Here is a 24,175-nt window from a genome sequence, read left to right on the forward strand (position 1 = left end):
TAGGATAAAGCAAGCTGACTAAAAGTATGCCTACCTACCACATTTAACTGGGTCACATTCACAGAAACTAGCTTTCCTGCAGCATGCTTGCCACCCATGCTTCTCTTACTTTTGTTTCTAAACTTAGCGCTGCCTTTCTTTTGCCTGCTTCCTCAAGTATAATGTTTGCTGTACTATCATTTTCTGTCAAATATTAATTTGCCTGTCAAGTACTTTTAAAAGATGTCCCCCCCAAATTGTCTTCATTTTATTATAATTAGGCACCAAGCGATTTCCTTGATGACTGAGTTTGTGAGAGCTTTTTTTTTGTTTCTGTAAAAGCTCCTCAATGAAGTAATGCTTTATTTATATTTACATTTTCATTTTTTTTGAAGGGAAACAAAACAGTTGGGATACCCTGGCTCCAGTGAATAGAATTGTTTAAAAGTTGTTCTTTGTTTATAGGTAAAGTAGCCCATGTTTGATCTTGAGAAACATCTCATTGCCATGACCTGCACAGCTAGGTTCAGGATCTGAAGGAGGGGCTGATGCACAAATGAAAACACTAGACTAAAATATCAATTATTAAAGGGTGGAGACCAGGTGGAGCCTCTTTCTTGAAGAGTCATACCAAAACTGGATCCTGTCTTTTATTCAGTTTTAGATACCCATCTTGGCCTCAGTAAAGCACAGCAAACAGGTAGCAGACAGACCATCTCTAAAGTCAATAAAGATCAGTAAATATCAGTAAGGTCCAGTAAACATTTACTTGGAGGCTATCAGGTCAGGTGATTGCTTTGAGCCACCACTATCTCAACACAAACAATCGGTGCTTAGTGTCAGCCCTGCTAACCCTCAAGGTCCATTGACCTTCTGTGTTCCTTGGTGCACTCTCATGACAGTATTGGCAAGTGGTGGCTTCCTGAATTTCATCACAGCCAAAAACCAATATCTAAAAGAAGTCAAGAGCTAAATGTCAACCTCTAAAAGAAGCCATCAGACAATCCTTGACACATGATTGTTGGTTGTTTCATATCTGGCTTCACTGAATTCAAGACATTGCCCCATAGAATTCCTTTCTCTTCCTTCTCAGGGAAGCACTGGCAATTAAAGAATGGTTACACTTTATGATTTAGGCCCCTTGGAAGGGAATAAAGCCTTATGTTAAGGCTGTGAACAGAAACTTTCCAAGGAAGCTTTAAATGGAAAGGAAAGGTAGCATCCTATCAGTTCCCACCAATCTGCCTCTTTTCCCACATATGAAGCATCCTCCTATGCCGCAACCTTTTGCAGTGAGGACTCAGGATCTCGAGAAGGGGCTGCACATAAATGGATATACTAGACAAGAAATATAAATTTGGAAGGTATGGGAGCCAGGTGGCAGAGACCTACTCTCTAGTGGAGTGGCTCCCTGAATCTCCAGACCCATAGCTTTTTATTTACTAGAATATACATTTGCCCTTTAGCAAAGCAAACAGACATCAATGGTAAGGTTTGGTAAACAATAAAGGATTATCAGGTTAGGGGATTGCCTTCAGCCACTCATGCAGCAGCAGGTAATATTATGCTGATTCTCAGCCCTTGCTGAATATCAAAGTCCATCAGCCTTCTGACGGACTTCTCACATTTATATATTAACAACTTGTTGATCTTGCTGCCAGCATATCCCCCTTTTGTTTTCTTAATAAGTTTAGAAGGGTGTATGCCATTTGCAGAGCTCAGGTCCTTTTAAGACTTTTAGATTCAATGAAAAGGATTGAGTTCTATCATGTCCTTTTAAAATGCTGTCAGGCATCTAAGGAACAGGTTTTCAGTACGCTCCTTTCTGGGCCATCAGTTCTTTGTGTCCCCTTCCCAATCACTGTCCCCTGTGACATGACAGCAATGACATTCCACTTCTGGATGGTGGACTGTCGAGTAACACTCCCTCCACGTTCTGTGTGGAGTAGGGTTCGGTATCTGAAAGAGGAGCCGCACAGCAAATGAGAGAAAAAGACACGAGATAATTTTGCAATATTGGGGGACCAGGCGGCAAGTCCTGAAGGACTTCCACCGATGCTCAGGCCGCTCCAACCTTTTATTTGGTCTAGGGTAGCCCTAGGGTAAGGAGGTTTCAATGACACACAGATTAGGTCATAACATCACCCTTAGGCAATTTACATGATTAAAGGTAGGGAGGTTGCTTCAGCTATCATTATCTACATTAACTGGGTAGTACCTAGATTAACTTGGGTGGTACACAGCCCTGACCTTTGCTAGGGCTTCCAAATGTTACTAGCTTTTGGGGGTCTCTGTCTATACTCAGCTAGTGAAGACAGTAAATGGTTTCCGGCAGTGGACAAACAGTGGGCAATGGCAATGCACACCCGACCTTCTTTGGCTTTGTCCAGGGCAACCTACACTGATGCACAGCTGATGACTGCTAGGATGGCAAGGCGTCTTTCCATCCCCCATCTCTGGACTGTTACTCCACAGTCTCCTCAGCGTGTTGCTTGGGGCCACTGCTGTCTGTGGTGGAGTAGCCTGGTCTGTTCCTGTCTCAGATCCATTGTTGCAGTTTCCACATGGACTTGGAGAGTTCTCTGGAAATACACAAGCATATCCTCGACCAAAGGTTAATAAAGGGACCCTTCCATAAACCAAACCATTTTCTTTTGGCTTATTCTGACAACAGTGTAATTTCAAGGGCGTTTTGCCATCAGCATTACAAGTTAAAAATTTTTAAAGTGAAAAAATCTGAAGTAATTAAGGCTTGATGTAGTTTACTTATAGATTACTCCACTATTACCCCTTTTTTGTTTTAACCTGCAAGGGGGGTATCTTTTTTTCTTGCTGTACAATAATATGGTTTTTGAAAATCCTGCAATTCAGCCTTGACAGAGTTTAATTCAATTCTTGGTACAGAGTATGACTGCTCTGAATGACTTCATCTGAATTCATTGCATGATAATCAGCTTTACTATGAGATGAATCATTAGTCAAAAATATTGACATAAACTTTGTTAGGGAGGCAAAATGCAAATTATTTACTTTTCTTTTTGAGGCCTAATATAGTGACTTTTAATTACAATTTTCTAGATATTTGAAGGGAATTTCCTTCTGTTTTTTTCTCCCAGAGTAATTGCTAGGCCACCTTTAGGGAGCTTCTTTTAAAAACCTTTTTTCTTTCTTTTAAACAGAGCAACAAACTTGATTGCTTTTCAGATGCTGGCCAAGACTGTAATGCATACCTATCAAGTAAAAGTAACTCTCTTTTTACTTACAGTGTCTTATTTATGGTGGGATTTAATGCTTGAATAACTTTTAGTTTACTCTGTAAATATTAGTAGAAGAGATTTTAAAATTTCTCCTTTTTATTAAGCTTAAAACTTACTTTTAAACAGCATTCTTTTTGGCTAGTGCTCATTTGCATACATATGCAAATTTTTATTTTGGCCTTTGCTAAAGCCAATTGTTTATAAAAATATTAGCTTCTCATATAACTGAAATAATATGAGACCTTGATTATATTGTAAAAAGCTAATTTATTAAGTAATTAAAGTAGGTATCTTTATTGAAAAAGTAAAGTAAGCAAACTTATACATTTGACCTATGAGGTACAAATGCCATCCCATCCCCCAGCCTATTTAAAGAGCAGGCTGCCTGAGGCTTTTGTTTTTAAAATTATGCTGCTCAATAATACAGTTTTGCTTAAGAAGTATTCAGCAATTTTGTCTTGCCCTCCCCTTAGAGGTTGAAACCTTTATAACATTTAAAATATATATTATATAATAAAAGGCTAATATGCAAATTGACCAAACAGCAGAACAACTGGTCGTTATGACACGCACTGACCACCAGGGGGAAGATGCTTAATGCAGGAGCTGGGCTCACGGCTGGTGGAGCACAGCGGTGGTGGTAGGAGCCTCTCTCACCTCTGAGGCAGCACTCAGGATGTCTGACTGCCAGCTTAGGCCCACTCTTTCCGGGGGACATCCCCAGAGGGCTCCCAGACTGCAAGAGGGCACGGGCTGAGGGACTACTCCCCACCCCCCGAGTGCACGAATTTCATGCACCAGGCCTCTAGCATATGAATAAAATATAGCTATTAATTTTTATTTGATAAAGCTTCCCATGTGATTTCAAGTATACTAGGTCGGACTAATTTAGTTCAAAAATATTTCTTTTAAAAAGAGAGAATAAATCCTTGAATCATTCCAGGGCCCTTGAAATGTCCCAAGGCTTTCTCTCCATTAAAGTCTTGAAATTTAACTTGGAAAGACTATCAAATATACACAATCCAAAGATTATATTATATACTTTTTGTAATTATTCTAAAAGATATTAATTAAATTTAAACTGGTTTTTATATTAAAAATGTTGTTCAGACCATAGAATTAATTCTTTTTAAATTAGGCCAATAATATAAGGGTGTCCCAAAATTCACGCAAGAAGTAATTTTGATAGAAAACACAGGTTTATAATTAAAAAATGTAATTTTTTAATTCACTCATAAAGTATACAGTATAGGGTTATGTATGGAATAGATATAAGGCAAAATATCCATAAGGTGCACTATTTGGTGCAGATTTTGGGCTGGAGGCATCATCTTCAAAAACGTGGCTGTTCAGGCAATAACAGTTAATGGTGCTCGCTATCGGGACATGATAATCCAGTTTTTTTGTGCCTAAATTGCAAGATATGGATGTGGACAACATGTGATTTCAACAAGACGGTGCCATATGCCATATAGCCTGAGAAACAATTCAATTACTGCATGAGTGATTTCCTGGTCATGTAATTTCCCGTTTTGTTGATCAGAATTGGCCACCCAGATCATGCGATTTAACGCCGTTGGACTTTTTTCTTTGGGGTTTTTTGAAGTCTAAGGTTTATGCCAACAAGCCCACAACCACCCATGCCTTAAAGGAGGAAATTGAGTGCTGTATCAATGAAATTCAGCCACATTTATGCGAAAAGGTTATGGAAAATTTCAACAAAAGAGTGAGTATGTATGTGCCAGCAAAGCTGTGGAGGCCATTTACCCAATATGCTATTCCATACATAACCCTATACTGTATACTTTATGAATCAATAAAAAATTTACAATTTTTAATTATAAGCCTGTGTTTTCTATCAAAATTACTTCTTGCGTGAATTTTGGGACACACTTTATTATATCCTAGGTTAAAATTTTACTACACATAGTACACACATATAAGGACTAAAATATATTTTGAACTACTAATTTCTCCAGATAAAATAAAAGAATTACTTTCTCAAAATAAATTTCTAAACTTTATGCATTTTGTTATCACAACCTTATAATTTCTCCTCACTTAATTTGAACTTTAAACTCTTAGAAGCCTTACATTTTAGGTGGAAGGTTAAATACTTAGCATTTCTCAGATTAGTAATATCTTCACATTTTTAAGGCTATATTTCAAATAAAATATGACATATTTAATTAATAGATTCAATTCTGTCCTCTAAATTTTTTATATGAGGCAAACTCAGATTAATATTTCAATATTTTGTTATTTTAAAATGCCTAGATATTTAATAATTTTTTATTATGTAATTCAGCAAACTCCAAAGTTTTAAGTTACCAAAGACTTTGGAAAACTATGTTTAGAAGGGGAGGAGGGAAGCAGGTCTTTTGAATTTTAAAACCACCACATTCTTCCTTATAGATAACATCTAAGGTTACTGCTGCAGGAAACAGGGCCAGCCCCCTCCTCCATCAATATACCTATAATTATCACTGAAACGCTCCACCACATATTCTTCATTTTAGCTACATCCATCCATCCATGTTTCAACATCTAAGGCATTTACTTTGGCAAATTCTGCAACAGAGATAACTTACTGGCTTTCAGTGGCTTTAATGTTAAAGTATCATTTTATTTTATTTTCCTTTATAGAAACAGGAGTGCCCTGGGACCTGTGAGGCAACCTTGGAATGTGGTCTATTATTATTCAAGTACAACCCTTTATTATGGAAACACTAATCTTGTTGCCTAAATACAGCCCATATATGTTCCTTGTGTCATTTTTGCCATCTTTTAGGTAAGTTAGTCTTTTTCTCTTCACGGAAGTAAAAACATGGAAAAAATGAGACTTTTAATAGCACTCTTGAGGGTGGGTGTCCACTTTACAGGATCCCCCAAAAGACCTAGTAATTAATGGGCTGGGGCTTTTTTCTTTAGTTACTTCCCTTTGTCTCCTAGGACATGTACTATCGGCCACATGTCTCCCCATCCACACATCTTGTTTGCTCTGGGGAAATTCAGTAAATGGCCTGGCCACCTAGGTTTCTTTTCTTACTAAATTAAATTAAAGGCATGCTTAATAAATTAACAATAAACAACAAAGACAGATAAAACTACAATCGACAGACAAGCACCCATAACATATAGACAAGACTTAATAAATCAAAGTTCTTCTCATGAATCTTTCTCTCCATAGCACTGACTAGCTATTAAAGTTATTTTAGCTAAAATCTGCCTGTCCCAAGGCGTCATATGGTAATTTTCAGACAAAGCATTAAAGACTCCTTTTGCATTCGTTTTCCTTGAGCCTCATTCCAGAGAGCACCCTTTTGACATTTTAATTTCTTTATCCTTGAGCATATAAGCTAAAAATTTACAATGATATTTTTGCCTTTCATTTGAATTCCTCTCCATTATGGCCTGGCTTGAAAAAGATGTTCCTGCCCACTTCGGATTGTGAATTCCAAAAGTTGGTACAGGCTTTATGCACAGTGAGTGAGTCTCCCCACCTTTTTCCGTGATCCTCACCTCTCCAGGTAATTTTCCTTTGTTTTTCGCTCTGGCGAATCTTCTTCTTCAGTCCCTGTTTTGAGGCGCCAAAATGCCGCAACCTTTTGCAGCGAGGATTCAGGATCTGGAGAAGGGGCTGCACATAAACGGATATACTAGACAAGAAATCTAAATTTAGAAGGTATGGAGAGCCAGGCAGAGACCTACTCTCTAGTGGAGTGGCTCCCTGAATCTCCAGACCCATAGCTTTTTATTTACTAGAATATACATTTGCCCTTTAGCAAAGCAAACAGACATCAATGGTAAGATTTGGTAAACAATAAAGGATTATCAGGTTAGGGGATTGCCTTCAGCCACTCATTCTCAGCCCTTGTTGAATATCAGAGTCCATTAGCCTTCTGACGACTTCTCGCATTTATATGTTAACTACTTGTTCACCTTTGCCTCAGCACTCCCACCTACATTAAGGGAGTTCCTTGAGGATCCCACCGAGCCAGGCTGCTTAGTGATCAGAACATGACTGACATGGCTTCTGCCAGACAGAACAACACAGGTCCCTGCAGACAGGTCAGGACTGTGGAGTCTTGTACATTGAATCGGGCCTGCAAGCAGGCCAGGCTCTCAGGATTGCCACATCCGCACACATTCCTGTCACCTTTCACTTGGGCCAGTTCCTGCTTGATGTTACTTTAAACCAGCGGTTCTCAGCCTGTGGGTCGCGACCCCTTTGGTGGATGAACGACCCTTTCACAGGGGTCGCCTAAGACCATCCTCCATATCAGATATTTACATTACGATTCATAACAGTAGCAACATTACAGTTATGAAGTAGCAACGAAAATAATTTTATGGTTGGGTCACAACACGAGGAACTGTTTTTAAAGGGACAGAAGGTTGAGAACCACTGCTTTAGACTAAAGCTTCTGTTTTCCTGAGCAAAAACATGTAAATGAAAACAAAAATAATGTAAAGACATTAGGACAAAGTCCACACCTACTTCTGTCCTCCACTTTTCCCCTTTCACAGGTTCTCATTAAGGCATTAACAGCATCCTGTTAATGAAAATGGACTAAGAACTCACAACAAAAACAAGCAAGCAAACAAAAAAACCTCACCACTTTGGTACTGTTTTAATTTACAAATGAAATTAAATAACAGGTTTTTTTCTCCAAAGTATCACATATAGAGACATGACTAATAGCTGATATTTTTCTTCTTTCATATGCTAATGGAATTGCTCAAGGTTGTATTTTGTCTTTCACATATGGAGCAATCTCAATTCCTGTCAAAACCTTTGTAACTGGTTCTTCGATACATTGAACTTTAAAATTCAGATCTTGAAAATTTTTCCTGACTATAGTACTCAGAAATTGCTGGGTTTCTTGTATTAGATAAGACCTCAAGGTATAATAACTATTTAGTTCATCATATTTAACATCTGGGTTTTACTTCTATCTTTTAGATAAACTTGTTTCCATGCATCTTGGAAAAAGATTTAACATTTTCTTCATTTTCAGATAACCCTATATAATAACAGAGGAATATGCTAATTATCCATTATGCTGTAAGGTCTCGACTGGATCAGCAGGCTGTGTCCCCACCCTCTGCTCAGGCAGCTGCAAGGCCCAGGGTAGGATAGGATACAATAGGAGGGGATAAGAAAGGAGAGGGAGAGGAAGGCAGGCCTGCATGCAGACAGGCCTAGAGGAGAAACAGAAATACAGAAATGGAATAAGCCAGCGAGGGGCAGGATGTAGGCGGTGCAGAGTGGGGAGCCCCACCCAGATGTGGGAGGAGGGCAGTGGCCCCAGATGTGGGCCGTCGGTGGGTCCCCTGATGAAGGGGTGGATGGTCTGAGGCCTTCCAGGTGGAGGCGCTCCTGCTTTGTGGCAGCAGCAGCAGGGCTGTACTGGCCTCAGCCACCCTCGCTGGGTCGGAATGGGAGCAGGGTGGCAGTGGGGAGGCCAGGGAAGGAGGGGGGCAGCAAAACCTGGCCGGGGCTGAGCCCTGGGCTCGGCGTTAACGACCCCGCCCCCCCCCCCCCCCCCCCCGCCCCGCATGCACCTCCTCTCTCTCCAGCTACATTTTCTTTGCTGCCAGGGGCCCAGCCGGTACCCCAGGTCTCCCTTCAGAGCCGGGGTGACCCCCCCTCCCCCCCCCCTCCGGGGAGCCAGGAGATGGAAAGATGGGCAGGGGTCAGGGTGGAGGGAGCTGCGGCCCGGTGAGCTTTGGGGTAAGTTACCAGGCAGGGGAGGGGCGGAACAGGGAGCAGGCCTCAGGGCCCTCCCCACTATGGACAAGGGGCTGCTGGGGCCATCCCCTCCAGGTGGGGGCTGGAGGGGCCTGGGGGCCGTGAAGAGCCTCCCGTTGGGTGTGGAGGGGATGTCCTGAGAGGCCGAGGGAAGCAAGACATTGGGGACATTCTGCAGCAGATAATGACCATCACGGACCAGAACCTGGATGAGGCCCAGGCCAAGAACACGCCCTAAACTGCCACTGAATGAAGCCAGCTCTCTTCAGCGTCCTGTGTGAAATCAAGGAGAAGACTGGCCTCAGCATCCAAAGCTTCCAGGAGGAGGAGCCTGAGGACCCCTAGCTTATGCGCTTGGACAACATGCTTCTGACAGAAGGTATGGATGGGTCTGAGAAAGTGGGGGGCGGGGGTGGCTCAGTGGCAGCAGCCGCAGCTGCAGCTGCTTCTGGGGGCGGTGTGTCCCCTGATAACTCCATCGAACACTCGGACTATCGCAGCAAACTTGCCCAGATTTGCCATATCTAGCACTCGGAGCTGGAGAAGTATAAGCAGGCATGTAACGAGTTCACGACCCACATCATGAACCTGCTGAGGGAGGAGAGCTGCACGAGGCCCATGGCACCCAAGGAGATAAAGCAGATAGTGAGCATCATACACCATAAGTTCAGTGCCATCCACATGCAGCTCAGGCAGAACATCTGCGAGGCCGTCATGATCCTGTGCTCCCGGTTCCTGGATGCCAGATGGAAACGCTGGAACTTCAGAAAACAGGCCACTGAGGTCCTAAATGAGTATTTCTATTCCCACCTGAGTAACCCATATCCCAGTGAGGAGGCTGAGGAAGGAGCTCACCAAGAAGTGTGGCATCACCATCTCTCAGGTCTCCAACTGGTTTGGCAACAAGCAGATTTGCTATAAGGAAAAAATCGGAAAGTTTCAAGAGGAGGCAAACATCTATGTCATTAAGACCACCGTGTCTGTCAGCCAGGGGGCCCACAGCCCCACCAGCTCCCTCACACCCTCTTCCTCCGCAGGCTCTGGCAGCTTTTTCAATCGCTCAGGATCCGGAGACAAGTTTCTGGGGATACCTGGACTCAATGGAGATTCCTGCCCTGCCTCCCAGGTGGAATCACTCCGACACTCAATGGGCCCAGGGGCCACGGAGATAACCTCGGGGAGGCCAGATGGACAGCCCTCACGAAATGAGGGCAAACGGCGCTGGCAGGAGGCTGTGACCCCGTCCTCAGTGACGTCCCCAACAGAAGGACCAGGGAGCACTCATTCTGACACTTCCCACTGATCTCACCCCTCAGGGCCACAGGGTGGGGGCTCATGAGGTGACTCTTGACTGGAGGACAAAGGCATCCAGAGGACAAGTCCCAGACACAGGAGAAGCACAAGATGGAGAAGGGAGGAGAAACCAAGATGGCGGCATAGGTAAACACCGGAGATTGCTGCCTTACACAACCACTTCAAAAATACAACTAAAAGACGGAACGGACATCACCCAGAACCACAGGAAGGCTGGCTGAGTGGAAATTCCACAACTAGAAGGAAAGAGAAAAGCATACTGAGACTTAGAGGAGGCGCAGTGCGGAAGTGAAATACTAAGGTGCAGAGGTGCGCGCGGAGTGGGCTGGCGGCTGAGGGCACAGTTGTCTGTTTCAATCGGGAGGGAGTCTCAGGCTCTGAGCTCCAGTTCCGGGTGAGTCTCTAGGGACCCAGACTCAAATGGGAGAAGTGGGACTGTCTGGCATCGGTCGGAACTTGAGGGCAGCTTTCTCTCCGAGGTTTGCAGCGGTTTCTGGGATACTGAGAGGCAGAGCCTCTGGGGACAGGAGTGAGAGCAGCCATAACTGCTCGCTCTGCCCACCCTGTTGATCCCCTGGGACCTGCCCCGCCCAAGCCCTGCACTGAGGCATTTGCGGGATAGCCTCAGGCAAAGGCTAGATTAGCACCTCCCTAGAGGACAGAAGTTCTCTCACTGCAGACACAGCTGATTCTCACAGCCAGTTGGCCTGGAGGTCAAATCCCTCCCAGTGTTACCTACAACAATCAAGGCTTAGCTACAACAAGACTGTGCACAAAGACCACAAGAAGGTGTACCAAGAGTGTCTACCTCAGGTAACTGGGACACTTAGCACAGAAAGCCACTCTATCAACACAACGAAGTGTTAAAAATGCCGAGACAAAGAAACAGGACACAAATGACAGAACTGGAGGAAAGCAGGCTGCTGGATATAGAATTCAAAACCACACTTTTGAGGTCTTTCAAGTCTTCTAGAGACTGCTGATTAACTTAATGAGATATACAAGAAAACTAATGAGACCCTCGATGTTGTGATAAAGGACCAACTGGAAATTAAGCATACACTGACTGAAATAAAGAATATTATACAGACTCCCAACAGCAGACCAGAGGAGCACAAGAATCAAGTCAAAGATTTGAAATGCGAAGAAGCAAAAAACACCCAACCAGAAAGGCAAAATGAAAAAAGAATCCAAAAATACGAAGATAGTGTAAGGAGCCTCTGGGACTGCTTCAAGCGTACCAACATCTGAATTATAGGGGTGCCAGAAGATGAGAGCGAGCAAGATATTGAAAACCTATTTGAAGAAATAATGACAGAAAACTTCCCCTGCCTGGTGAAAGAAATAGACTTACAAGTCCAGGAAGCGCAGAGAACCCCAAACAAAAGGGATCCAAAGAGGACCACACCAAGACACATCATAATTAAAATGCCAAGAGCAAAAGACAAAGAGAGACTCTTAAAAGCAGCAAGATAAAGAAACTCAGTTACCTACAAGGGAATACCCATACGACTGTCAGCTGATTTCTCAACAGAAACTTTGCAGGCCAGAAGGGAGTGGCAAGAAATATTCAAAGTGATGAATACCAAGAACCTACAACCAAGACTACTTTATCCAGCAAAGCTATCATTCAGAATTGAAGGTCAGATAAAGAGCTTCACAGATAAGGAAAAGCTAAAGGAGTTCATCACCACCAAACCAGTATTATACGAAATACTGAAAGGTATCCTTTAAGAAGAGGAAGAAGAAGAAAAAGGTAAAGATACAAATTCTGAACAACAAATACACATCTATCAACAAGTGAATCTAAGAATCAAGTGAATAAATCATCTGATGAACAGAATGAAGTGGTGATTATAATAGAATCAGGGAGATAGAAAGGGAATGGACTGACTATTCTTGGGGGGGGGGGGGAAGGGGTGTGGGAGATGCGGGAAGAGACTGGACAAAAATCGTGCACCTATGGATGAGGACAGTGGGTGGGAAGTGAGGGTGGAGGGTGGGGTGGGAACTGGGAGGAGGGGAGTTATGGGGGGAAAAAAGAGGAACAAATGTAATAATCTGAACAATAAAGATTTAATAAAAAAAAAAAAGATGGAGAAGGGCAAATGGGGTCGCCCTACCCCAGTCAACTCAGTGCTGGGGTTGCTGACTACATGGCAAGGAGAAAGGGGTCCCCTAAGCGGAAGGTGGGGCCTGTCTCCCCTTTTTCCCCCTTCTTTTCAATCTTTTTCTCTCCCCATTTCGTACACAGAAACACATCCAGAACCCTATCTTTCAGATCATCTCTCTCTCTCTCATAGACACATACACAACTATTCTGTTTCTCTCTCATAGATACATACACAACTATTGTTTCTCTATAGACACATATATATTCTCTCAGACACATATATGAATATTCTGTTTCTCTCTCTCTCTCTCTCTCTCTCTCTCTCTCCATCCATTTTCTCTCCCCAACCCCTTATCTGCTCTGGGATCTGTGGAGACGCCAGCCTTGCCCTACCTACCAGAGATGCCAAAAATGGGGACACAACTTCTGTACAGATGACCTGGCCACACCCCCTGACCTCCCACCCCTCCCCCTCCAGATGGCTTTATTACCTCATATGCAGCTCATCTTAAACCAATAGAATTGCTTGGTGAAAATGAAAAAAGGGAAGAACTTTATAAAGGAGTCAGTAGAGAACAGAGTTAAAGAAGGAAAGAGGATGTGTGAGTGAACTCTAGGAGCTATAATGAAAATCCAGTGTAGTTGTGTACTGGGGACAGATTTTAAAAGTAGGAGTCAGAAAAGAAAAAAACATAAATGAAAGTGAATAATTAGGCAGGTAGATAGATATTAAAATAGTGAAAGTAAGTAGAGAACAATGTATAGGAAAGGTAGGATGAGAGAGAAAGAGGAAGGGAAGAAAAGTTTTAAAGGGGAGCCAGTAGAGCTTAAAAGGAGAATGGGAATCAGGAAGAAATGGAGCAGGGAGCAAAGCAGGTCCGAGGGAGGAAGTGAAGAAAAAAATGAAGGTGGGAAGGAAGAAAAAGAGGTGGGAGGGCAGGGGTAAAGATAAGGAAAGAAGGAATGTGGGGAGGGAGGGAGGGTAGGAGAATGATGGGAAGAAAGATGATGGAACAGAAGTAGGAAATGAGGAGGAAAGAAAAGTTTATAAATGATGAGTCAGTAGGAAAAAGTGTTACATAAAGGAGAGAGAAAAATTGTGTGAGAGGGAGAAGCTAATAAGGAAGTCAAATACAATTGTGTGTGAAGGGGATATGATTTAAAAAAAAAAGTTAATAGGGGTGAGCAGGCCAGCAGGGGAGGGCAGGTAGGGGGATCAGGCAGGCAGGCATTGTGGTTAGGGCAGGCAGGTGAGTGGTTAGGAGCCAGAGTCCTGGATGTGAGAGGGATATCCAACTGCCAGTTTAGGCCCGATCCCCTGAGGTCGGGCTGAGGCCCTCCCCCTGCCCCGTGCACGAATTTCATGCACCAGGCCTCTAGTTGAGATATAATAGTCATAATTAATATTATATCTTTATAATTGAATGCAGTGCCTTGATCTGAAAGGGGCAGGAGGGAAACGGCGAAACTCAGCATTAAACTCAGCTTTATCCATTAAAACACCTTTTATCCTAGTCTCTTTTGTTTCCTCCCTTTCTTCTCTGGCTCAGGGCCAGGGACTGACGGAGGTCAGTGGAGGAATTGAGTGAGGATGAGTTTTTAGAATAATTCAGGTCAGTGGGAGGAAAAGTAGGAATAAGCAATTAGCATTAAACAATCCAAATCTTTATGTTGCTGGTTTTCTCCCTTTCTTACACTTCTTGCATGCTTTATTTTGATTGAGCATTCTAGTCATATTAGTAGGTTGATATTTAAAAATGAAATTCATTACATTTATGATTATGGCCTTTTTAAATGTGTTTGCAGCTTTTTTGACCTCCTTATAGCTAATAACCAGGAATCTGAAGAATCAAATTGCAGACCCGAAGATTTAAACAAAAGCATGGAACATTTATTGAGACTCCCTGCACGAGGAAGTGGCCCATAATGGGTAGCCACTGAAGCCTTGTCATCTAGGGGTTTATATTTGCTGGAAGCCTGCTTCATAGCTACCCATGTCCCTACCTGCTTGATTCCCTCAGCTGTTCTTGCCCAGCAATGGACCTGGACTTTCCCTGTTCCTATGCATCAGTTCACCTTATTGCTGCAGCCCCTCCCTACATCACATACCTCCCGCTCTGAGTCTAAAAAACATTGTTGTTTCTGCATGGTTGACTGTGGTTAGGCTTGCTCAAATTGCAGTGTCTACCCCTGCCTATGTTGCCTTTGTTTTCCACTGGACACCTGCCTTGTCTGCCTACGTGTCAAGCTAACTCCTCTCATTATGGCTTTAACTTGACTGATCTTTATTTGGACAAGCAATATAACAGTCTCCAGGATCCACAGTTAAGAGCAGCCATTCACACGAAGATATCTGGAGGAGATTACCGGAAGGAGGCTACCTCACCAACAATAAAGTGGGTTGAAGAGCACTTCTTTGTAATCATTGAAAACTTCCAACACTTGAGATAAGCTGGCTTCTATAACCACTGAGGTGGGGCTGTGGTTTCACCTTTAACTTGATCATGAGAGATAGTTAATGAGAAATTCTAGAAATAACTGAGTACTTTGGGTCAAGGGAAATCAGACAACTGTGGAGAGTGGCTACAGTACAGGTTCAAGCCTCGGACTAATGAGAGGGCACAGTCCTCTCATGGCCACATGCAAGTCCCAGCTTGGAGGGCATAGCTCTCACAGCACAATTATAGCCAACAGCTGTAGTTGTAAGCTTGAACCTATGGTTCAAGTACGTGGCCCCACGTGTCTGAGTGATGTGGGCTTGATAGAGTTCAGGTCCATGTAATTGAGTAGGATTGAAACCCTTGAGAAGGTTGTAAACATCTTGACCACGCCTTACTTTGCCTCATGGAAACTGGATATAAAATGAAGACACGGCTTGTAGTCCGTGGCACTGTCTCTCTCCATCAGAGAGGGCAGCGTCCAGCTGAGACCCAGCTTTCATTCTCTTGCCTGTCTTTTCTAATCCTTCACCGCCCCCTCTCAGGTTCATCCTTGGCCGTGCTGGCGTGGCACAGACAACAGTTGTTTCTAAATGATACTACTACTCCCACATTCAAAAAATTTTAATATCAAAATATGATTACCAAATAATTTGAGGATTTAAAGATAATTTCCCAACTGTATCATAGTTCTCTTTCTGTGCCTCCAATGTTCTGTATGCTTGTCAAGGACTATGTCCTACAAAACTTTTTAAACTTGAGGCAAAACACTTAGCAGTATTAGCCAGATAGAATCTTGATAGAAAATAATAATTGCTTTTGTATTCTAATTTGTTTTGAACACTATTGTTACATTGGTATTTTATTTTAATAATTTAATAAATCAGTTGTGTGTACTAAATTCATAAATTAAATTTTAACACATAATGAGAGTCAAACAGAAATGTACTGTTGTTTAACAATTTTAGAGAGATACTTCTTATAAATGGTTAGGAATTTATTATTCTTAATACCACATTGTTACCAAATTATATATTATTATTATTTTTTCTCCTGAAAGTGATTGCTGTTCATATTAAATGTTTGTATTTATATATATATTTTTTTATTTTTTTGTTCTTTAGGTTGTCTGTAACCTGAGAGAATTTAATAAGTATGGGCAATATCTTATGAGTCTAAAGTTAGATATCAAAAACAACTACTTAAAGAACAAGTAAGTTAAATATTTAAATTTGTTTTCTTACATAGGGTTTGGAAGAAAACTTTACTCATATGAAAATTATTTTCTTATAGTATTTTTACCTTCAATTATGACACATTAATTAAATATGTTTTTCCAAATGTAAATTTAGAGCAGGAATAGAGAATAATTTGAGGTTGCTTTATAGGGCCAAGAAAGGGAAAGAGACATCCTCTATATGTCAGTGATTGATAGCAGAAATCGGTAATTAAATTTCTATTCTAATGTGTTCCTTCTGTCTGAGTTAGGGCCAATAGGAAGAGTCTATTGTGGCAGAAAGATTCTGAAGCTGACCTCTAAGAGTAGCTTTTTATGATACATTTTTAAGGGCTGACAGCATTAAACTTGAGGAAGTTCGTGCAAAGTGAAAAACAGAGGTTTGATTATATCTAATGCCAATATAGAGATGCATTGTCCCTGAAAGAAAATGTATAAGCTCTACAGATATTAGGTGCTCATGTTCAGCCATTACCACTCCATGGTCCAGCCCGTATCTTAGGAAATGAAGGGATATCATATTTTTTTTCTCCTCCTCTTTCCTCCTGCATTAAGGTGAGGGATTGGGCTGCATAGCCTGACTTTTATATTCTGTGGGTCCATTTTGTGGTAGTTCCATAAGCATATTGACATACCAGAGATCAGGACTCTAGATGGAAGATTTGTTGAAGGCTCTGCAAGTCACAGGGAGCCAGGATACATCTTTTTCTTCTGGAAATTCAAACCTGTTTTTCTTTTCTAGATTTGAAATCAATTCTCAGATATTCCAGCCCTCTTTGGAAACTCATATCCCTAAACCCACTGAGTTATGAATAATTACTGTGCAAAAATGTTTTGAAGGAATCTGCTCCACATTTTACCACTGTCTTGGCCATAAGATCAGATACTGTCACGGTAGGGAGATCTGTATGACTGAGCATGGTGAGAGCTGGCTTACAAGTCCTTGAATAGCACTGAGAGAAAACCTGTAAAATTCCTGAGTTCAAGAAGTAAAACTTGAGCAAGGAGGTGGTCTGGGCATTTCAAAGCAGCTGATGCCACTAGAAAGGCAAGATGCGATTCACCTTCTCCTTTCACTTTACACTTTATTCACCTTTGCACTTTATTTAGATATTTGTATATGATGAGTAGGAAATTAGACCAACATGAGGGCACAGCAGAAGAGCAGCGCCTCCTCTGGATGGACAGAGAAGAAAGACGACAGCAGGAACAAGAAGAAAACTTAAGTCTTCCTAAACTGTGAAGAGGTCAGAGATACATTCAAAATATGAAGAGAAATCTGTGTGCAATGTTTTGTTTGTAATTCATTTTAGCTGTCTGTCATACTTCTTGAAGTTATTTAAGTCTAAATAATTTACTCACATTAATCTTTCTTTGTTTTTATTAAATATATTTTATTGATTTTTTACAGAGCGAAAGGGAGAGAGAGAGTTAGAAACATTGATGAGAGAGAAACATCGATCCAGCTGCCTCCTGCACACCTTCTACTGGGGATGTACCCGCAACCAAGGTACATACCCTTGACCGGAATCGAACCTGAGACTTTTCAGTCTGCAGGCTGAGGCTCTATTCACTGAGCCAAACCGGTTAGGGCACATCAATCTTTCTTTACAGCTGTGATATACAAGTTGTTACATTAATAATGAGAATGACACCACAAACTATATGTATGAGTTAATCATCTGCTCTTAAAGAGATGATTGTGGAAGTTATTAGACAACATTTAACTCCCTGATTGCTCTCAAATGCTAGTAAAGGTGAATTGGGTGTTTTAAGTTTAGCTTTAGTAAAAGATAACGATGCCATAAATATCCATGCCTGCATTCCTAGTAGGAGTGCAGGAAGGAGAGAAGCCCATTCGAAAGCATGTATGACTTTCCCTACACTTGACCTGGTTTCTGTTAAGCTCTTGACTTGTTCTAATTTGCTTGTTGGTGGTGGACAAAATACAAGGGGTTACTGTAAACACTAATCACAGCAACACTGTGCTCTCCAGGAATGGAAGAAAAAAGAGATGCTGCTTCTGACAGAGACTGTAGAAGGTGTTCAGAGAGAAGCTGCGATAGAGGAATAATGGAGCAGAAGCAGAGGAGAGAGTGACAAGCAGGTAGAGTTAACTTTCACCTCTAATCTGGGCTGTTAGAGGAGAAGCTTTTCCTAGTTTAGATTTTCAAAAGTAACTTATACAAGAGGATAGTGTATCAGCTCCCTCAAATAATATGTGTTACCCAAAACTGAAAGTTATGGACATGTTTACTATATTTTGGCCATATTATATTCTGACTAATATAAAAAGTGCTGCCCTATTATTTGAGATAACTGCTTTTGACTTTATCTCACACCATAAACTATACTTATAATTTCCATAGAAAAATATAACTGATTTTTTTCTTAGAATCAGAATTTCCTAGAAAATGTTCTCATTTCACCACTAATTAATTTATGAGTAAGTACTTTTAATTTTAGATAATATATATTTTATGATTTAGTCACAACTTTATTAATATTCAAAATTCAAGTATGTATGACAATATTTTCATTATACTTTTGTCTCATGTGCATTTTCATGTGTATTATCAGGAACTCACTGCTCAGATGCCAAGCTCAGCTTATTCCAATTTATTTTAATTATTATTTTCTAATATTCAAATTTTCACCACTTTTTTGGGGTGGGCATTCTCTCCAAGTTGGCTTTTATTTATTTATTCATTTTTCTTCCAGATGCCTCTGACAATATCACTGTTTTTGGAGAGCCACAGAATGCCCCAGGTTTCCCCTTCATTTTTACTTGATGCCAATTTCTCTTCCATGAGTCCTAGCCAGCCTTAGTGGCAACCAGTACAATGGATACACTCTGGCCCTGGGAATGCCCATTAGACGTGACCACTGATGGGAGGCATGGTGACACCACAGGCTGCTTAAGGTGTGTTATTGGCAGAGCTATTTCAAGTACTGACATTTCCAATGGAGTTATTCTATGTCTTTTTAACATCATGTTTTACTACTAAGAACCTCTGAATTCATTTGTGTGTGTTTATCAATATTTTTATAACTTTTCTTTCAGATTTGACATTCCATGTATTTTTACTTAAATTAGAGTTACAAAAATCTCTAAAAGGTTTTTGCAATTGTATATTTGTCAAAGTAAGTCTGTTTTTGAAGTCTTTTTTGCCCCTTGAGTTGTTTAATTTACTGTTTGAGTATTGTATTTTTAATAATTTTTAAATAAGTAGTATTAGTCTTTCAAGTTTTGTCTTCCTTTTTGAAGTTGTTTTGACTAAACTAAGCCCTTTGACATATTCATATACATTTTAGAATTAGCTTATCAATTTCTACCAAGAAATCTTGCTGGGATGTTGATTGGCATTATGTTGACTCCATAACTCAGTTTGGGAACAATCAATTCTTGATAATAGTGAGTTTTCCAACTCATGAACCAAATATGTCTCTCCATTTATTTGGGTATCATTACTTTTCTTATCAATATTATAAGTTTGTAGAATACAAGTCTTACACATCTTTTTGATCTATTTATCCCTAGTTACTTCATAATTTTTACTATTAGTATTTGTACTTTTTTCAGAGTAGATGTTGTATATAGAAAAGCAATGTGATATTCCTCTTGTGTTCTGCATTATTAAAAGTCATTTATTAGTTCTAGTACTTTTCTTCCCGAAGCCAATTGATATTCTACACAAATGACCATGTGGTCTGTAAATAAAGGGAGTTTTATTTCTCCTCTTCAAATTCTCTTTGTATTTCTCTTCTTGCCTGATTGCATGGACTACAGCCCCCACTATAATGTAGAACAGAAGCAGTGATGATACCATCATTGTCAAATACTTCTTTATTCCCTCCCTCATCTCTACAGAAATATTAGGCTGCTTGCCGGGAGCTGGTCCATGCTTGCTGTTTCAAGGGACCTGGCATATATAGAATACTGTTCTTAATATGTTTGCTCCCCTTAGCGCTGTGTGTTTTAACACCAAGGCCACCTCTCCGAGAAAGGTTGTTTCCCCAGGTAGGGATTTTCCCCTGAAGTTAGGGAGGGAATAAAACCTCTTAACTAAGTGCCAGGTGGGTAATTAATCACTTTAACTATGAACAATCATGCTTAAGCTACATAATCTTTACTCCCTGGAATGGAGATAAGAAACGCCCTAACCTTTGAAATAGAGATTGATAGGATTGGAATCAACTGGTATAAATACAGATGTAAGAAGACAGAACGAAGAGAGACAGAAATTGGCACAGAACCTACACAGAACGTTCTCTAGAGACAGAAGAACTTCGCTGGAGAGAACATGGCAAAAGATCCTGGACTGAACCTGACTACAGAAATTGGCAAGAGAACCTGACTAGAACCTGGTGACTGAACCTGGCTGGAGAACCTGGACAGAACCTGGCTGGAGAACCTACCGAGGGAACTTGGCTACAGAACCTGGCTGGAGAACCTGGAGAACCTGGTTGGAGAACCTAGCAAGACAACATGGACACAGAACCTGGCTGGAGATCCTAAGCAGAACCTCTCTGGAGATCCAGACCAGAACTTGGCTGGAGATCCTGGCTAGAGATCCTGGCTAGGCTGCTGATCAACTGAACACTGTCTCCGTGTTATTCCTTCTTCGCCGACTCCGTCCACACCTTTGGGGACCCCTGGACCCGCTGGGGTTGGACCCCGGCAGCTGCTTAGTGTTGTCCCACATCTCACTGATACTCTTCATTTTGTCATTTTGTTTCTCTTAGTCTCTTTCTTTGGATAGTTTCTGTTCCTCAACAGGAATTAATCTCTTCTTTTGAATTATCTACTATGCCTTTAATGTATTCATTGTATTACTACCTCACACATGTACAATTTTATTTTGTTCATTTTTATATCTTTCATGTCACTTCTTTGCCTTATGAATATGTGGAGTGCAATTATGTTATCTATGTTAATGTTCTTTTCTTTAATTCTAACATTTGTGTCATTTCTGAGTCAAATTTGACTAACTTAATCATTTTATGGGCCATCTTTCTCTTCCTCTTTATATTCTTAGTAGTCTTTGATTGGATGCCAGATATTATGAATTTAACTTTTTGGGTGCTGAGGATTTTTATGTTGTTATAAATGTTTTTAGCTTTTTCCTTGGATGCAGATAATTTATTTAGGAACAGTTTGCTATAAGACTTGCTTTTGAAAATTGGTTAGATGGAGCCAGAACCATGTTTAATCTGGGACTAGTAGTTCCCCACTACTGAGGCAAAACCCATTTCAATACTTTACCCAACACTCTGTGAATAACATGTTTTCAGAGAGGCTGTTGAGGATACATGTGATAGGTGAATGAGGAGCACTGTTCCTTTCTGTGGCCTTGGATAGTTTTTCACATGCATGTACTGATCCAGTCTCTTGCTGACTATGCTAGGGAACCCTCTGAGGAGATCTGGGGTTCTTACTCTGTGCAATCCTATCCTTTTGATACATTCATGATCAATATTAGCCCCGAGATTCACAAAGGGATGTCACATTTCATGTATTATGTCATGTTTACCTATGGTCGGCCTGCGTGACTGTGGTTAAGTCACTCAGACATCCTCCAATTAAAGGTGATTTAGAAATTCCCTCAGCTTCCCAGGACAGCTATGGATTAAGAGACCTTTTCTGATCTGAACCTGGACTGGTTCCCTGAATATGTGTAGTGAAGTAAATTGCATCTGCATGTTAAATATGTATGTTCATCATGTTTGACCATAAATGGAAATTTACCCTTAATATACTACCCTCCCAGATTCATACTCAGAGTAACCTCATAAGCCACAAGAGAGGAATGATTGTTCATTTCAAATATAATATCATAATATAAATTTTTTTGCATATCTAAGTAGCAAGTTAATGCTAACCAATATATTTTCTTTAACGTTTTAGATAGAAGCACTTTTAGATGAAAAAATGGCTTATAATTTTCCAAAGTAAGGAAATGCATTCACAAGAGAAGACATGGGAAAAAATGCATCTGATTACAGAGGACATGATGGAACATGGTGTGAATGCAAGAGCTTTAAAAGTTGCTGTGGTTCTGTGGAAAGCACTCTTCCATGTTTTTACACTAAAATTCTTTTGTAAAGCTATGCTTTCACTTGCTCTACTTGCTTTGTACCAGGCACAGTTCTAGGCATTTCCCTATTATAGTTCAAGGTGAAAAGTAGACATATGTGTAAAAAACAAACCAAATAATCTTACCAAGTGGTTCTGTGGACAAGCTTGTCTATACTGCAGTTCTATCCAATTTCCCTATATTTAATGTTTTTTTACACTGAAACTTGAAAAAGTTGCATGTAAGATAACAGCTATATACATACCAATATAGTTTTCTGCTATTTTTTTAGCCATAAAGAATAATAGAGAATACCTGAGCAAAACAAAGGGAAGGAAGAATGGGAGGAGTTAGAAAAGGAAGCAAAGTAATAAAGAATTGAAGGGAAAAAAAGAAGGAAATGAAGAAAATTTAAAGGATGAACATCAGGTCAGGACTTGCCCTGCCTTCTTTCTACCATCTTCCTTTGATTTATAACATTATAAAACTATAGAGGACTCTATCATATCAGTTTAATTAATAATATTTAAAATTGCATGGCCAGAATGCAAAAAATGTAGACCTGTTTTAATTATCAGTGACTGTGTAGTATCAGGAAAACATGATCATCTTCCATGCAGTTATCCTCAAAGCATCCATCCATCCTATCTGTCCCACTAGTCCTGTTTCTAGGTGAGAGCCTACCTATGTCACTCCAGTAAATTACTAACTAATCTCCACCAGCTCTTAATTTAACCTACTTCAAACCCATTTTATTTAAACTGCTACCTAATGATATTTTTTAAAACTCTTTTTATTGTTTCTTTTTCTGGACCCAAAACTTAAAGATCCCCATTACCTCTCAAATGAAGCTCAGATTTCTCAGGCAACCAACCATTCATCACATTCATCACTGTCTAGAGTCCACACCCAATCTAACCTTTTTACTTTATTTCACATATCACCCTTAAGAAGGCTGCTGCTATGACCTAAGCTTAACTTATATAGACTCTTGAGCCAAACCGCTTAAGTCCAAGTCCTGCTTCACCATTTTCCAACCATGTCAGTAGCTTGGACAAGTAACATCAACCATGTAGAGTAAGAAAAGATTTCTTTAGAAGTAGGAAAAATATTTAAACAAACACTTTGAAAAAAAAAATCATGGATGAGCCCAGGATAAGATGTTCAGTAAGTAAGTAGATTAACAATGATGGCAAACCTACTCAATGATATACCACTGTACAATTCAAAGGAAGTGAACTGCTTATACATGCCACAACATAGGTGAATCTAAAAATAATAGTCATCTGTGAAATGAAATAGACATAAAACTGTATATTACATGATCCCACTTATATTAAATTCCAGAATATTGAAACATACAGTGATAAGAGGCAGATCACCGATTGTCTGCAGCCAGGGGCAGATGAAGGGATGGGCTACTAAGGGGCATAAGGAATCCTTCTAGGCATGTTGGATGTTGTCTTTTTCTTAATTGTGGTAATGATTCCACAGGTATATTATGGCTCAGGACTCATAGAATCATATACATTCAGTGGATTATTTGTACAAATTATATCACAAGAATTAGATAAATATAAAAAGGGGTTTTGAACAAGGATATACATTGAGCTACAATTTTCAATAGAAAAAAATTAAAACATTCTTAATTTTCAATATGAATTTAATTTAATCCAGTTGCCTACAACAATTTTGCTAAAATCAGAACTTGTTCCTAATGTTCAAAGAAGCATCACCATAACTAAGGCTTATTAGACTGCCAAAATGTCTTGGCGCAAGATATCAGAATGTGTCTTCACATTTTTAGAATTTGGTTTTGAAAATATTTAGTATAATTGCATTGATCTTCCTTTTTTATTATTAACATTAACCATCTACTACTGTCCATTCCTTCTATTATGAAGTTCAAATACATTTTTTTGTGTGAATTCATATCTAAGCATTATAATTTGGTGAATAGTAACACAGGGTTGGGAAACATATATAGCTGGTTGCATATTCACTC

At 40.3% G+C, this 24,175-nt stretch overlaps 1 long non-coding RNA gene across 9 annotated transcripts; it reads left to right on the plus strand.

Moving 5' to 3' along the window:
• The first annotated feature begins 1,611 nt into the window (after positions 1-1,611).
• LOC308522854 lies at positions 1,612-23,298 on the plus strand. 9 transcript variants are annotated; one of them, XR_013996265.1, is made up of 14 exons: positions 2,202-2,593; positions 5,883-6,027; positions 6,665-6,766; positions 8,258-8,370; positions 8,841-8,973; positions 9,170-9,370; positions 14,225-14,814; positions 15,981-16,069; positions 17,204-17,340; positions 18,090-18,200; positions 18,815-19,016; positions 19,158-19,237; positions 22,002-22,117; positions 22,463-22,556. It is a non-coding gene; the product is annotated as an uncharacterized lncRNA (long non-coding RNA). The 9 variants fall into 9 exon arrangements; XR_013996266.1 differs by lacking the exons at positions 19,158-19,237; positions 22,463-22,556 and having other exon boundaries at positions 2,368-2,593; positions 8,820-8,973; positions 22,002-22,202; XR_013996267.1 differs by lacking the exons at positions 19,158-19,237; positions 22,463-22,556 and having other exon boundaries at positions 2,368-2,593; positions 6,665-6,721; positions 22,002-22,202.
• Positions 23,299-24,175: the final 877 nt, after the last annotated feature.

This window comes from Myotis nattereri (assembly GCF_964212035.1).
Source record: "Myotis nattereri genome assembly, chromosome: 1".
NCBI classification, from domain to species: Eukaryota; Metazoa; Chordata; class Mammalia; order Chiroptera; family Vespertilionidae; genus Myotis; species Myotis nattereri.